At 42.8% G+C, this 16,678-nt stretch overlaps 2 protein-coding genes across 2 annotated transcripts in view; both read right to left on the minus strand.

Moving 5' to 3' along the window:
- The window catches only part of rims2a (regulating synaptic membrane exocytosis 2a), a gene marked incomplete at both ends in the record, with an annotated part of 244,188 nt that overhangs the window by 59,931 nt on the left and 167,579 nt on the right, over positions 1-16,678 (minus strand). The gene's annotated exons all lie outside the window — the stretch shown is intronic.
- The window catches only part of fzd6 (frizzled class receptor 6), a 296,006-nt gene that overhangs the window by 29,051 nt on the left and 250,277 nt on the right, over positions 1-16,678 (minus strand). The window lies entirely within an intron of this gene.

The raw sequence follows: 16,678 nt of genomic DNA on the forward strand, positions 1-16,678 counted from the left end.
ACTTATAAATGGTTGGCTGTATTAACAAACGAGCAGCAACAATAACAACAACAACTGAAAACAATGAAAAAAAAACAACAACCTGGTACTCAAAAAGGGCAAAAAGAAATCTAGTAAATTCTAAAACAGAACTGGTGGTGGTGCTTCTACGATCGGTGGGAACTAAAAAAATACTTTACATTATTTTCTCCTGATTCTTTTCAGTGCTTGCTCTGATCCGCTCTTTGTTTCTTCACGCAAAACAAATTAATATTGATTACATTATATTTAATAATTGTAAGGAAAACTCAAATCAATTGGTTTTCCTCATTTCTCAGATCTTTTCTCTATCCTATATGGGTCTTTTCAATATCATGTGAAAATGTAATAATGAGTTTCTAGAGACGTTTTTGTCATTTTGGTTCATTACGAAATAACCCTACTAATTTGCCTATACCCCCGGCATCTGTCTCTGGCCTCACTGAAAGAGTTGCAAAAATGCATTCAGAATTAGAAGAGAAATGAGACAAGGTTGCTAAGTTCAGTTCATTTAAGTGATATCACTGTGCTAATAGGATACCATCAGCATGATTCAGTCACAGGCACAAGCAGAACATGTTGTGATATTTCATTCAGTTAGAGAGAGTATTTATCAAGTAATGGCAGCCAGACAACACTATGTGCTTCAGCCTTCGCCAATATCACTCTCGGGACTCCAACAAAAACATTACTACGATAGAAACAGTCAACTCTAACTCTGCCTGCGTGGGTAAATGTGCGTGCGTGCGTGCGTGCGTGTGTCTTTCTCTCTCTCTCTCTATCTCTCTCTCTCTCTCTCTCTCTCTATCTCTCTATCTCTCTCTCTCTCTCTCTCTCTCTCTCTATCTTGGGCACAAAATCTGGCACCTTCCGACGAAATGGCCTCAAACTAGTGAGTGCTCCGGCTTCCCTGAGAGTGAGGCAGTATAGAGACCAGTGTCTTTTTAACCCCTGGGCTACAATTAACGGAAAAAAACGGAGTATTGCTAAAAATACAAACCTCCCGTTCACGGAATTAACGGAATGACAATCAATATCAGTTATCGGGGGTTTAACAGAGCAAAAATTTATATTTTTTCGCTAATATCACTAATGTTGGATGTAATTTACCAAAAAACGGCCGAAATCCGCGTGATCGTGCGCTATCGTGCACGCGCGCCGTCTCTATGTGCGTCGCTGTAAAAAATTTGATATTTTGCGATGTTTTGGGGTTGATTTGAGGTTAATTTGACTTAGATATGAAAAATATAGCATTAGCTTAGCAATCCGGACCAGCCAAGCTAGTGACTAGCGTCAAAATACTGCCGGATGTTGTTGATCGTTGAACCGGAAGTGACTTAGGAAGATTCGTCTATTTTGGCCAAAATCAGCATAATGGTGCGTTCCCGCCATCTGGTGGCAATTCGAGAGAATACACTAGCAATGAAAAAAAAAAAAAAAACATCTGTTCAAACCACCAGATCTTTCTTGTATGTTAAAACGATGAATTAAAAATATGCCAAAAAAAATTTGGGATTGGTAGTCCAAGGGACAATACAGCATATAATAATCTAGAGACCGGAACAGCCCCGCCCCCACTGTTCATTTCAATGGAAGTTTCTCAGTGGCGTTTGAAGGATCCGGAAGAACGCTTGTAATGGTTGTTTGAAAATACTACAACATGCTCTACTTCCGCTTGTTTTTTAGTTTTTTTTTTACCACTAGCATTTGGTGGTCAAAATGCGGAAGCGCTAATGCACAGGCAAAAACAAACAGAAACTAAAAAACGCCCGCCTGCAGCTCCAGCCTTGACCACTGGGCTCGGCGGCTTCAACGTTGGCAAGCCACTCTGGGGGCTTGGTACCTACCCTAGCCCATTCTGACCTGAGATCAGATTCATACGAGGTTTCCACTGGACACACACTGGTCTGATGAACCCACTCTGACCTGAGATCAGATTCAAAAAATGTCAGTCGTTCTTCGATAAAAAAAAAAATAGCAGACCTACAAGCTCGTATCGCGCCACTCGGTGGCGCGATATGAGCTTGTAGATCTGCTATTTTTCAATAGCTAAAGCAAAACATGATGCTAACACCAAAATGGGTGCCCGTTCAGAATGGGCTAGAGGACACAGGGAGATCAGTGGCATATCTACAATAAGGCGAGGACAGGCGTCCAGCATGTCCAAATCCATTTTCTGCCTGGCCAAAATCCATACACCACCCAGGACAAAAACAAGACCTGAGAACTATTAGTGGACAGCTGCAAATGCATGCCTTTCAGCCTTTGTATCATCCTCCTCATCCTCTCTGGGTCACTCCAGCTACCTGGAGACGGCCTTCTCTCTCACCGCGTCCATAAAAAGCTCCTCTTTAGCCTGGCTAAATGCTCCAAATGCAGCATCCGTCTCCCAATGCAGCCCTCATCTCTATTCTGCACATGACCAAACCATCTCACCTCTCCTTGCTTTATCCCCAAATACCCTTTATCCTCGAATGTAGTCGTTTCTGTCTGATTAATGTTTTTACACACACACACACACACGCACACGCACACGCACACGCACACGCACACGCACACGCACACGCACACACACACACACACACACACACACACACACACACACACACACAGCACGTGCGCGCAACACGACAGAAATGAACTCAATAAATGAATGGCTGTATACAAAACCATTTCTGTAAGGTAAGGCAAAATTCTGCCTTTCACAACACAGCTGCGCCTGAAATATGTTCTATATTTGGGAGCCTTACAAACCCCAACAACAACAGCTCCAATCTGAACACAGAACGTTCCCTGGAACAACATGTTTTCACATTGGGGTTGGCAGCCGAATACATATAATTTCGGGCGTCCTTGACATGAAAAGGTTTTGAGCACCGCTCATTTTTAGAATGCGGTCCTCCTGCAGGTCTTAACACAACGAGTGCCACCTAGTGGACGAACGTGGTGGTGCTTAATTGGGTGCCACGTGATGAGAAGCAATTCCACAATGACGCGCGTCAGGTTTTGGATGCCATCTTGGATGCAAAAGCAATAGCGTCAATGCTAGCGAGCTAGAGTGAGGTCCATCCTTGCTCTAGAAAATGTGTTTTAATCGCGATCAGCGGAAAATCCAAAATTACCTCCGTCCGAACATTGGCGATCTGTTCAAAACCACAGACAGCGCCTTAGTTAGTTTCAGAGAAAAGAGCGTGCAAAGGCCGTGGCTAAAACTAAAGCTAACGTGTTTGGTCGCGTATACGCAGTACAGACGAGGCCCTAGCAAGCGTCTCTAGCAACCGGAGAGATTCCAAAAATGGAAATTAGCGAGGCAATCTTATATCGATAACTGGGACGTATCCTCAGTGATGTATCCTGAGGTCAACGGGGTTTCGGGTCTACCAACATCATACCCCTCATTCAGGCGACCCAGCCGGGGTTGATCAAATCCCAACTTACGTCCCAGTAGCTACCCTCGATCAGTCCATGAGGGAATGAGCAAGGCCACACAATCCGTTGCTCCGCAACTACTCTGGCGGGACTGGGAGAACCAGATTCTGGCGCGTGGAAGGACTAGGCTCTGTGGGTTGACTCCTGTCCGGGCCCCTCCTACGTCTCACCAGGTCCACTCCTGCTCTCACCAGGCCCAGGGCCTGTGCGTTGCACCAGACTCCCAGCACCAGGCATTCAGGAGTGGTGGATTATAATGGCCCTCCATAATCGACATTAATGCAAAGTTAGCCTCGATACCCAGGCTTTCATTTCGTCTGCGCGAAAAATGAAAGCCTGGATTTACGCATGGGCTGCACTGGTCCAAAAGTGGGATCGCTTCAAATGATTTGACGTCAGGGCTCTGAGCGGTGTGCACCCCTCAAAATAACACAGTGAGGAAATCATTACCAGTGGAATTCAAACGAGGCTATGCGAGGAAAATGAGGAGAATGGCAGAAGAACCCACCACACCGTCTAAGAAAAAAAACAACAACGTGTGCCGACTTTGACAGTCCGTTAGAATGGTATACTCCAGCAACCAGTGGTTTCTGCTTCTGGTCGACACAATAACAGTGCTGCACTGAGCCGCGGCCCTCCCATCTAGGCCAGAAATGTCTAGCGTTAGCTCAGGCTAATGCAAAGTAAACAGAGTGATACACTAGTGAATACTGCAAATATAGGGCATGTTTTGTGAGGTTTAGGTTTAGATTTGGGACTGCTCCACGTTGTGGTGTGGTTGAACAGAAGGTTGACCACGTGACCCCTGGCCTCCTGGCCTCCTATTCTGGGCACCATGTCACACTAGGACCCCTTTTCCACCGGTTGGTTCCCAATGGGAACCGGTTCAGTTCCTTTTGGTTTTTAATCCATGAGCCAGAGCTCCAAAACTGGTGGGTAAACTATACCCTATATTAATATTTTATAGGATCAATACAAGTAAATTAATACACGATAACCCTTCCACAGTAGTAGCTTTTTCATATTTTTGATTATTTTGCATATTTTCCTACATAATGCCTCATTTGCATATTTAAAAATGTAAAATTTGTAATACAATAAATCATTGTCTTCGTGTAAGTACTCAATTGGGGAAGTTTCATGGTGATAACAATCTAATATAGGTATGGTTTTGCTACACTCAATTCATAATTAACGTTCCAATTTTGGAGCTCTGGCTCATGGACTAAAAACCAAAAAGAACTGAACCGGTTCCCATCGGGAACCAACCGGTGGAAAATAACTGAACCGGTTCCCATTGGGAACCAACCGGTGGAAAAGAACTGAACCGGTTCCCATTGGGAACCAACCGGTGGAAAAGAACTGAACCGGTTCCCATTGGGAACCAACCGGTGGAAAAGAACTGAACCGGTTCCCATTGGGAACCAACCGGTGGAAAAGAACTGAACCGGTTCCCATTGGGAACCAACCGGTGGAAAAGGGGCCAGAGTGACACAATCAATGTGGATGTTTAGTTTTCCCCCCTTTGTTTTTTCTTCACCCAAGCCAAAATGTAACTCTGCAGTATTTTGTCTACTGTTCTGATTAATCACACGCAGTGTTTCTTCATAAGACCTGCTGTCTGTCCCGACAGACCTAAACGTTGGCAATGTGTAGAGCGTGGCAAGGAGTACGAACTAAATGAATACATAACTAAACAAATACGTTGTTCTCAAAGTGGTCCCTCAGGGAGTTATGAGTGGCCCCTTGAACTATAAAGAAAGCGTCTGAGAACAAACCAATGAAATAAATAAATAAATACAAACAATAATAAACAAACATGTTGTTCTCAAAGTGAGCTCAAGGGACACTCAGGGTTCCTTGATGGCCAGGGAGTCCAAACATTACCCAGTGTCTGGAACAAATGGAACCAAATGGACCCACAAGGGTTCCATATTTGTACACGCTCAGAGTTATGGCTGATCCTTGACAAAAAAAAATTAATAACGTCTGAGAAATAAATAAATAAACAAATAACAAATACATGAATGAAATAAATGAAATAAATAATAAACAAATAAAGAAATAACAAATACATGAACGAAATAAATGAAATAATAATAAATTAATAAAATAAATAAATAAATAAATAAATAAATAAATAAATAAATAAATAAATAAATAAATAAATAAATAAATAAATAAATAAATAAATAAATAATAAAATAAAATAAATAATAAAATAAAATAAATAAATAAATAAATAAATAAATAAATAAATAAATAAATAAATAAATAAATAAATAAATAAATAAATAAATAAATAAATAAATAAATAAATAAATAAATAAATAAATAAATAACTGAAGTCAGTGAGTGACACAGTTAATGGTGGTGAGAGAGAGCAAGGAAAGGAGAGGAGGAGGGGGAGATGTGTGTGTGTGTGTGTGTGTGGGGAGGGAGGGGGGGGGTATGGAGTACAATACTGGTTCTCAACATTGGGTCATCGGGGACCACCAGTAGTGGGTCTTTGTGGGTCTATATGAGCCTGTAAGCCTTAACCCATTCTGACCTGAGATCAGATTCATACGAGGTTTCCACTGGACACACACTGGTCTGATTAACCCATTCTGACCTGAGATCAGATTCTAAAAATGTCAGTCGTTCTTCGATTTTTCAAAAATAGCAGACCTACAAGCTCGTATCGCGCCACTCGGTGGCGCGATATGAGCTTGTAGATCTGCTGTTTTTCAATAGCTAAAGCACGACATGATGCTAACACCAAAATGGGTCCCCGTTCAGAATGGGTTAAGGGCACTACTGATGGCTTACTTCAGTGATCCAAGAACCAGGTGGTCTAATAATAATTCATATGTAATTAGACCGTGGATCCACATCTGACACCAATTTCTGTCTCTATAGGACCGTAAAATCCTCAGTATCAAATGTAACTCTCAGAGTTAAAGGTATATTCAGTGATTTCACTTAATTCAAATATCACTTATTTTTTTGTTTTGTTGTGATAATCCTCTCTACTATAGAGTGTGCTGGCCATATAAGGAGTTCCTCCCTGTCCCCAGTTAACCCCTGGGGGTCAAAAAACCTTAGGTTTCGTTTTTGACTCTCTATCCTGATTGGACGAAAGTTTGGGTCCCAGGCCAAAAACGAAACCTAAGGTTTTTTGAGTGAAATCACTGAATATACCTTTAAAGGTCCCACACACAGCTGGTAGTGTTTATTTTCGTGTGCTTAATTTGTCATTAATCTAAAACTGCTCGTTATGTTACGAGAACAGCCGCATATAATTTGTTTTAGGAAACAAAGTAGTTTATGAAGGAGGCATTTACCAAATGTGGTATAGGTGTGCATTTGTAAACGGTTTATTTACGTGGCCCCTGGTGTGTAAGGACTCTTACAGAACCCGTTTGAAGTCCCTGGTGTGTATTAAAGGACTCTTACAGAACCCGCCTGAAGTCCCTGGTGTGTATTAAAGGACTCTTACAGAACCCGTCTGAAGTCCCTGGTGTGTATTAAAGGACTCTTACAGAACCCGTCTGAAGTCCCTGGTGGGCCCTGGACCAGAGGTTGAGAAACAGTAAAGTGTAAAGAACAGTAAATAGAAGAAAAAAAGATAAAAGAAAGAAGAAGAAGAAGAAGAAGACGAAGAAGAAGAAGGGACAGACCTGAGTTCGTCCGACTGGGCGAGTCCGAGTCTTCTGGGGAGGACAGTGACGTCACAAAATGGACAGACAGACACACAGACAGAGGAGAGGAGATGGGAGTGAGAGGAGGCTCGGAGGGAGGGAGGGAGAGAGAGAGGGGGGGGGGGGAGGGGTCAAGGATGGGGGAGAGACGACATGACACGAGAAACAACAACAACAACAACAACACATTGACAAAACAACAAGCACAGAAACACCAAAGAACAAAATCATAGAAATACACCAAAAGGACGCACAAAATCCACCATGAGAGAGAAGTCACAGCGAGAGAGAAGGAATGGTAAGAAGGCTGAGGTAGAGATATAATATATTATTATTATTATTAGAGATTAGAGAAGAGACGAGAAGAGAAGAGAATGGTTGAGTTTCTGTGCTCTAAGAGGAAAAGAAAGGTAAAGATGTTAATGGTTGGGGAGGAAAAAAAGTACTATCGGGAGCTGATAAAACCAGACAGAGGAAGCTTTATAGGAACCCTAGAGAGGGGAAGAAAACGTGTGGTGTCACTTGAGTCTGCTTGGGACTATATACTGTATACTGTGGGGAGAAATAACTGGATAAAAAAACAAACTGCAAGCTCAAAGCAGCGAGGGAGGCAAAAGAGTAGTGCTGGCTAAACTTGCAGAGTTAGCCCAGTTCAAACTCTAAAAATGTATACAAAATAATAATAAAAAAAACGAACCTTGAGTTCATGGGTTCATGAACAGTAACACACATAATATACAGTACATTTACAGTACATAAAACCAGCCATACAAAAGCCCTTTTTTTCCATGAGCCATGAAAGCAGGTTACGCAACCAATTAAGATCCACTGCGCTCCCGGCAATCTCTCTCTTGTTGCCTTGCCTCCGATTACATATTTTCTGTCCACCGCGTATTATTCGTGACATGTCCTTCCTTCCTTCCTTCCATCCTTCCTTCCACGCGGTCAACAGAGAGCATGAAATACGCTGAGGAGGAGGACTTGTTTTTCCTTTCCTTGCTCTGCAAAGATGGTGTAGGGAGCCGTGTTTCCATCGTTTCATGTCATTAATCAGTGGCGGTGACACAAAGGTTAGCGGAGAAACACGGTTCCCCTTTTCGTGAGCAAGACTACCTTTTTTCCCCACCAAGAAAAACGAAATATAAACAAAAATAAAAAGTAAGCTGTGATGACTAAAACTAAAGACTAAATATATACTGACAATTTTGTCAGACCCATAAAAAGTAGACTAACTTGGACTAGTGGAGAAGAGATCCAGTAGAACCATAAGTCATTGTATGCTTGGGTTCATGCTGAAAACAGCAGCTCTCTACGTTGTGAGCTTGTAGATCGGCTATTTTCAGCATGAAACCAAATCTAAAATCAGCCATTATTACGACACATTCAAGGCCCACCGAAATACATTTAAGAAACAACACTGCACTGAAGTGCTCCTTGGACTGTGTGGGGCAGCAGTTCCCATGGTTTTAACGGGTGCGTCTGTGATTGTGCAGGCCACTGTTGAATCTTCTGTAAATACACACAACCCTCCTGGAACCAACAGAGCCTTACAGCATTTGTAAACGACGGGCACCACCCATGCACCGCCACTTCTCACACTGCCCACTATATGCCCACACTGGGTGGGTGCTACTCGGTAGTTCGCTTCCATATCCAGGGGTCTTACTTCAGCCTTACTGTCAAAGAACTGTGCATAACAATGAGCGTATTACACAAATGGAACCTAAATCGAGCGTTATATAGGGGTCCATTTGGTTCCAGTTGTAGTGGCCCTGTAGTGTATAGCGTATATAGACCTGAGAGAGAGGGTTCATTTAGAACTCCCTCAAAGAACACTGAGGGTCCCGGCATCTGGACCCAACTTTGACAGATCCAACGGAAACACCGTTTGAACAGCTGAGAGTCACCCTCTCAGCTGTTCAAATAGCCAATGTCAATGAATGCTCTCACACTGGACACACACACACACGACGCGCACCTGCAGATCATTCACAATCAGCTCAATGAAAGCCTGTTCATACTCTGTTCTTAAAACTACAGTATGATGATGAATAGGCCTTCAGCTTTATGCTTGAGTAATGAAAGTGTCACATCATGTATAAAAGACAACGTGGCGAGACATACAGTACACAACAGACCAGCCCAGTCCTGTCTTTTGTGCCAGCAGCTCAACAACAACACATCGTCTCATTTCACAGTCCAGACAGGGAAAGGAAGACACACAAGCGCAAGCAAGTGATTTCTCGATTAGGCGGAATCGCCGAGGTCAACCTGCTTAACGATTATATCATAATAATATTACGATGGAGGAGGGGAGGGGGGGGGGGGGGGGGGGGGGTTAATGTGTTGGAATAAATGAAACGAGACAAATTCAGACCACACAGCTGCACAGATGTATAATTGTTAGTTAGATAAGGCCAGTATTACAGGCTTATATAAATTCATACATAGGGCAAGTCATTATACTGCACAGCGGTTTCAGGCGCAGTCCCAGCTGTGATTGAAGTTGTTGTATAATAATGTAATGTTGTATAAAGTGTTGTATAAAGACAGTTTGCATAAGATAGGATCGACCACACAGACCCAGAACAACCAACAGACCCATGTGGCTTCACTTCGGACCGGCAGAATCCTAGGGCTGCTTCCGAGACGTGTTCCTGGCACTGCACTGCCAGGAAATACGTGTTCGAAACAACAGTTCGAAAATCACTTGTTGTTGGTCGTTTGTACAGTATATATATATATATATATATATATATATATATATATATATATTGTTTGCTTTTGTTTGGACCACAGGATCCACATAAAGGATAAAACAAACGTTAATTTATTCATGACTTAATCGCTACACTAAATTCAAGCCCTGTTTGGTGAATGCAAGCATAAAGGATGAATTCCCATGACTATTGATACTTTGACACAGCAATAGAGGAAAATGAGTTGGCATTCTGTGTAATAATAGGCTGGCTAGCTTTCAAGGTTTTATACATCCTTAATATAAAAACTGCAGTTCCAAAAGCAAAATGTGGTGACTGACTGCACTTATTGAAGTCTTTACTTTTTCTCACAGCATTCCTTTAAATGCAATAAAACAATACTGTAAACTTACATTTTCCCTTCATTTACCCGTTCAAATGTGGGGAAATGTTTAGTAAATGTACACAACCTATTATTATACACGCACACACGCACACACGCACACGTGCACACGCGCACACACACACACACACACACACACACACACACACACACACACACACACACAAGGTACCTGTATACAGTATGTTACAGTATTTACCCCCAGTTGTGCGCTGGAAGCCCCCAATGGCACAAAACTAAACAAACAGTAGTGCTTGCCTTTTCACACCAGCGAGTGTCTGTGTGTGTGTGTGCGTGTGTGCGTGTGCATGTGCGTGCGTGCGTGTGCGTGCTGTTCAGTAGAACACGGTTAATATACACACAGTCTGGGAAATGCAGACCATGGAGTTGTTCTGTCAGCGCTTTCTCTGCTACAGTACACACCAGCTCTGAGTTATTCCTCCCTGATGGGACATATACAGTGGCGTGCACAGACATTTAGAGGGGCAGGTGCTCAAGTGAAAAAAAAAGGGCACCGCGTGCAGCGCATTTTGGGACGGGAAACCATTTTGGTGCTTTATAGCTATTGAAAAATAGCAGATCTACAAGCTCATAGCACGCCACCAAGTGGCGCGCTACGAGCTTGTAGGTCTGCTATTTTTCTTTGATCGAAGAACCACTGACATAGAAACATAGCTTTAGATTGTGTGGGGGCCTAAATAATATAGTAGAAGCGTTTTTTTTTATCAATATTTGATCAATGTCACCGCATGGTCCACACACTACAAATTAAGAAAGAAAATAAAACCTTTTTTTTTTTTTTTTGCAAAATTGCTAAAAGGGCAGGGGGTGCTCTAGCACCCCCTAGTGTCTATCTGTGCACGCCACTGTAGCAAGGATAAACTGTGTACTTATGTCTGAAAGAAAAAAAAAACTATTCAAAAAATGTTTTCAAAAGAAATGATGTTGCTAAATACATCCGGCGATCCCGGACTGAAGGGTATAAGAACAACGTCTATATGCTTTCCAGGTTAAATAGCACAAGAGAGAGATGTTACGTACTGTATAGTGTGGAAAGGAAGTGAGAAAGTATAAGAGAAAGAAGGAGACAAAGAAAAACAGGCGAAGGGGAAAGTGTAAACGGAGGATAAATAGGGCAAAGCAACAAAGACATACAGTAAATAACAATAGCAACAGTTCGGTGGCAGGTCAAGTCTTGAATGGAAACTTAACCCACTAAGACCTGGAAACGCATCCATGTCACCTCAGCGTTTAGTTTAACCACTAACCCTTATTTTAAACTTTAGTTGTTGAAAAAGCAGGTATACAAGCTCCTAGCTACAAGCTTGCAGATAACATTTTTATTGTCTGCAAATCTTTGGATATATTCTTTCACAGACATTTTTAACTCAATAATTTCTTCAGTGGGGGGGGGGGGGGGGGGGGTCCCTGGAACCAAATAATTTCAATTAGTGGATAATTAGTTTGAGAACCACTGATATAGAAACATAGGGTTTTTTTTTTTTCTTCAGCAAACATTTGATTTTTTTTTTGTAGAATCTGGTCTCAGCTGGGTCTCAATGGCTTAAAGGCCTGTGCACCCACATTCTAACTGTCTGTATGTTAGCGGGTCAGTGGACTTTTAACAAGAGTGTCATTGCATCACAAGATGACCCGAGAGAGGCAGCTCGCCTCGCCTCGCCATGGCAGCGTGCAGCGTGGGTTACTATGTATGTACCTGCAACCGCTTTTCATCCACACAGTCAGACACAATGTGCAATTAGCTTTTAATGAAGCTACAGCATAGCAAGTGAAGACGTGACTCTCATCCCGAGCCAGTAATAAGCGGCTAAGTGACATAACCAGGACGTGATTTGCAGGAGGGTGGATGATGGATGTGTTCCCATGGCAACGCATTAAAGATGGAGAAACATTATCAGGTCACTCTCGTAGAAACATGCACTTAGTCGGTATCCAAGGCTATATAGCATACCGACAAACCAGACATGGTTGGCATTTATATAACGTGCGCGCGTGCGTGTGTGTGCGTGTGTGTGTGTGTGTGTGTGTGTGTGTGTGTGTGTGTGTGTGTGTGTGTGTGTGTGTGTGTGTGTGTGTGTGTGTGTGTGTGTGTGTGTGTGTGTGTGGAGCTGGTGGGGGTGGGGGGGGCGGGGGGAGGGCTTTTATATCACCACTCTGTAGAGACCTACATTTCAGTTTCACAACGTCCACCTCATGACATTGTAAAACTTTTTCGAAACACGTCGAAACTGATTGAATATACGAATGAGTGAACTTTAACGAGCATCACACCACAGCACAACCCAAAGGAGGACAGACAACACATGAAAGAACAAAGCAGGAGCATTAATCCAAGACCAGAGGCCAAATGCCTGTTAGAGGAGCCAGAACACACACACTGGAATACAGCCAACTTCACTCCCTGGATAACGAACGAACGGACCATGACCTAACCTGGACAGTAAATAGTCCATTGTTGGGACTATTTGACGGCATGCAAAAAAAATCTCATAAGAAAAAGCTCACACGCTGGTACAGTAGATCGGGAACCTGTGAGCTTGTTGATTGGATTTTGAAAGTGTAATAATATGTTCTGGTTTCCCCAGGACTCGTGTACCTCGTGAGCAGGGCTCAAAAATTACGTTCTGATAACAATTACGTTCTGATGGAGGTATACAAATAAAGCATTAAACATAATGCTGCAGGGCTTTTTGCTTTTAGTGTTTCTATAGTTCTGTCATCCAGGTGTGGTCTAGTGGTCCAGTAGTAGATAACAGAGTCCACAGCAGCTATGAAAAAGAGCCCACAGCAGCTATGAAAAAGAGCCCACAGCAGCTATGAAAAAGAGCCCACAGCAGCTATGAAAAAGAGTCCACACAGCAGCTATGAAAAAGAGCCCCACAGCAGCTATGAAAAAGAGCCCACAGCAGCTATGAAAAAGAGCCCACAGCAGCTATGAAAAAGAGCCCACGGCAGCTATGAAAAAGAGTCCACAGCAGCTATGAAAAAGAGCCCACAGCAGCTATGAAAAAGAGCCCACAGCAGCTATGAAAAAGAGCCCACAGCAGCTATGAAAAAGAGCCCACAGCAGCTATGAAAAAGAAAACCACACCAGTTATTAAAGGAAACCACAGCATAACAGCTATAGACAGCCAGGAGTATATAGACCACTTTGGCAGAATAATATGTTCCTTTCTAAATGCATAATACCTTGTATATACTGTACGTGTACAGTACACACAGGTATGGTGCATCGAAACTTGTACCGTTCATAGTATTCCATCAAAGCAGAGGTATGATTGTTGTTTTAGAAAACACAATCAAAGCCCCGGTGTTTAATCTGTCCACACCAGACCAACCTGTGTCAGAGGGTTGTGTGTGGTGGGCTCCGTCATCTGACAGAGAGCCATTGAGCCCTCGTTGCTGCTGGTCCTCCCAGGTCACCTCTACACGTGCACACCATGGAGACCCACACAAAGGTATGCATGGGTGCGCACGTGCATACACACATACGCACAGATGATCACACGCACGCACACACACACACACACAGACACACACACGTATGAGGACGCATATACACAGAATGCACATGCATGCACAGTTGCTCACACAGCAACATCACAAGTGCAGAGATGCACTCGCAGACACGCGGCACACCACTACAGTCACCACCGCAAGGGTGCTTTGTCCGCATTTCTAATGTTAAATCCTCTCCTAAAGACACAAAACAACACACACCTGTGATTGTTTAGTTTGTTTGTTTTTTTTGCTTTGCCAAAATGAAGCAAAAAAAAATGCACGTTTCAATTTGAATCATTGTTCCTTAATGTACACCGTTTTGTCATAGTGGGAAAAACAGACGTTTACCATTTCAGCACTCCCCTTGTGGACAGCTCCCTATCAAATATTGTGAACTTTGCTCCATCTACTGGCCAACTGAGGTAACAGTCAGTCAGGGTTGGTAAAAAAAAAAGGCTTATGCATTCACAGCACAGTTCATATAGTGTGAACTATAATGTCAACTGGGTGGGAGGTCCAATATTCTATGTCTGACCAAAAATGATTGGCAATTCCACAATGGAAATGGAGAGTTCTGACATTATGGACCTCAGTGGGATGTGGGGAAATTAACAAAATAACGTCCAGACAATGGAAATGGAGAGCTCTGTCATTATGGACCGCAGTGGGATGTGGGGAAATTAACAAAATAACGTCCAGACAATGGAAATGGAGAGCTCTGTTCATTATGGACCGCAGTGGGATGTGGGGAATGGAAATGGAGAGCTCTGTTCATTATGGACCGCAGTGGGATGTGGGGAAATTAACAGATTAACGTCCAGATTACGTCTAGACGTCTAAGGGCACTGATGTTGTAAATGGCCTGGGGTGGGCCAGCGTGTGTGTGTGTGTGTGTGTGTGTGTGTGTGTGTGTGTGTGTATATATATATATATATATATATATATATATATATATATATATATACACACACTCTATACATGAGATCACTCAGACAGCATGAAGTCCCATCTCAGCACTCTAGTCTAATTCACTCACTTCCATTTAACCACACAGGAATGAACACGCTCATCATATAGATTAGAAAGTGTGCAGGGACAGTCTGCAGGGAGCGAGGCAGACAAAAAGAAAAATAAGCAAAAGTAGCAGATCAACAAGCTCGGAACGAAGTTGCGAGGGCTTGTGAATCTGCTTCTTTCGATGCTATTGTGCGACGCTACAGTATAATCAAGTAGGGCGTACCGTACTTTTACGAGAAAAAAACGCTATAAGAGAAGAAAAGCTCATGCATGTAGACAGTGGGTCTCACTGCAACCAGCACAAAGATCACACCATTCAGTATTTTAGCTGTGACGTGAGCGCCCCCTCCTGAGATACTTCCGGGTCCTACTTTTGTGTCGCTTTTGTGTCCCCATGGAGTTATACTGTGACGCTCCGTCAGACTAAATCTGAGACGAAAACAACCACGAAAGTGTCATTTTACCGCTTTCCTCGCAACAACAAAGCTGCGCTGCTCTCCAAAATCTGGCTGTGACAGGCCGTCTGCCCCACATGGAATACTATCGCCATTTTATTTTATTGTGTCAACTAAATCCTCATTAATGCGAACTAGATTCAACATACTCAAGCCTGCACACATTGTAAATATCCCTTCGAAATATTTTACCGAGCAAATGGACTGTTGCCACCTTCAATAATAATGATAATAATAGTCTTTATTGTCTCCACATCAAATATTTTAGTTGTCATGGACACTTGTACAAAACATTAATAATTGTACTCGAGTTGGAAGCATTAAGACCCATTTTAACCCTCAATGGCTTCCTTTCTGAAAAATAACGTCAATTTAAAAAGATTCACGCGTTTAGATATTCTATTTACAATGGGATGCGGACGGGAGCTGGTGCCACTTGGACCCGGACGTAACGTAGCACTACAAAATGACGTCGGACTTAAATACTGAATAGTCACACTCCACCAGGACCAGCACAAAGATCACACCACAGTCACACTCCAACCAGGACTTGCCTTTTCTCCCATTCACAGATGGGCCTTGTTGTGACTTGTCCTCACAGTCTGCTGGGGAGGAGGGAGACAGATGGACGTCTGTATGATGCCATTCACACACATCGCATTAACCCATTCTGACCTGAGATCAGATTCATACGAGGTTTCCCACTGGACACACACTGGTCTGATTAACCCATTCTGAACGGGCACCCATTTTGGTGTTGGCATCATGTTGTGCTTTAGCTATTGAAAAATAGCAGATCTACAAGCTCATATCGCGCCACCGAGTGGCGCGATACGAGCTTGTAGGTCTGCTATTTTTGAAGAATTGAAGACACTTTTAGAATCTGATCTCAGGTCAAAATGGGTTAATAATGAAACTGTCAGGATGTAATAGACATTTTTAGAATCTGATCTCAGGTCAGAATGGGTTAACCCATTCTGACCTGAGATCAGATTAAAGGAATGTCAGTCGTTCTTAGATTTTTCAAAAATAGCAGAACTACAAGCTCGTAGCGCGCCACTCAGTACAGGGGGGGGGGGGGGGGGGCAGTACAGACGTACACACACACACACACACACACACACACACACACACACACACACACACACACACACACACACACACACACACACACACACACACACACACACTTGGTGCATTTATAGTTACATTAGATGTATATTTTATGATGTTTAGGTTTTTTCATCCAAACCTATATAGCATGCTCTTGCTGTTCTTGTGTTCTGTTAGAAATCTCATGGACCAAACTTTGTATAACAGTTTAGAATAACTTATAGTGAAGTTCAATCGAGGCTCATGTTCAAATCGATCAATGAGATAAAAAAACCTGCACATACTAACTGCACCCATATGGACCCTATGGTGACATAATGCACCCATATGGACCCTATG

This window comes from Protomyctophum parallelum (genome assembly GCF_964188405.1).
Source record: "Protomyctophum parallelum genome assembly, chromosome: 3".
In the NCBI taxonomy this organism is placed as follows: domain Eukaryota; kingdom Metazoa; phylum Chordata; class Actinopteri; order Myctophiformes; family Myctophidae; genus Protomyctophum; species Protomyctophum parallelum.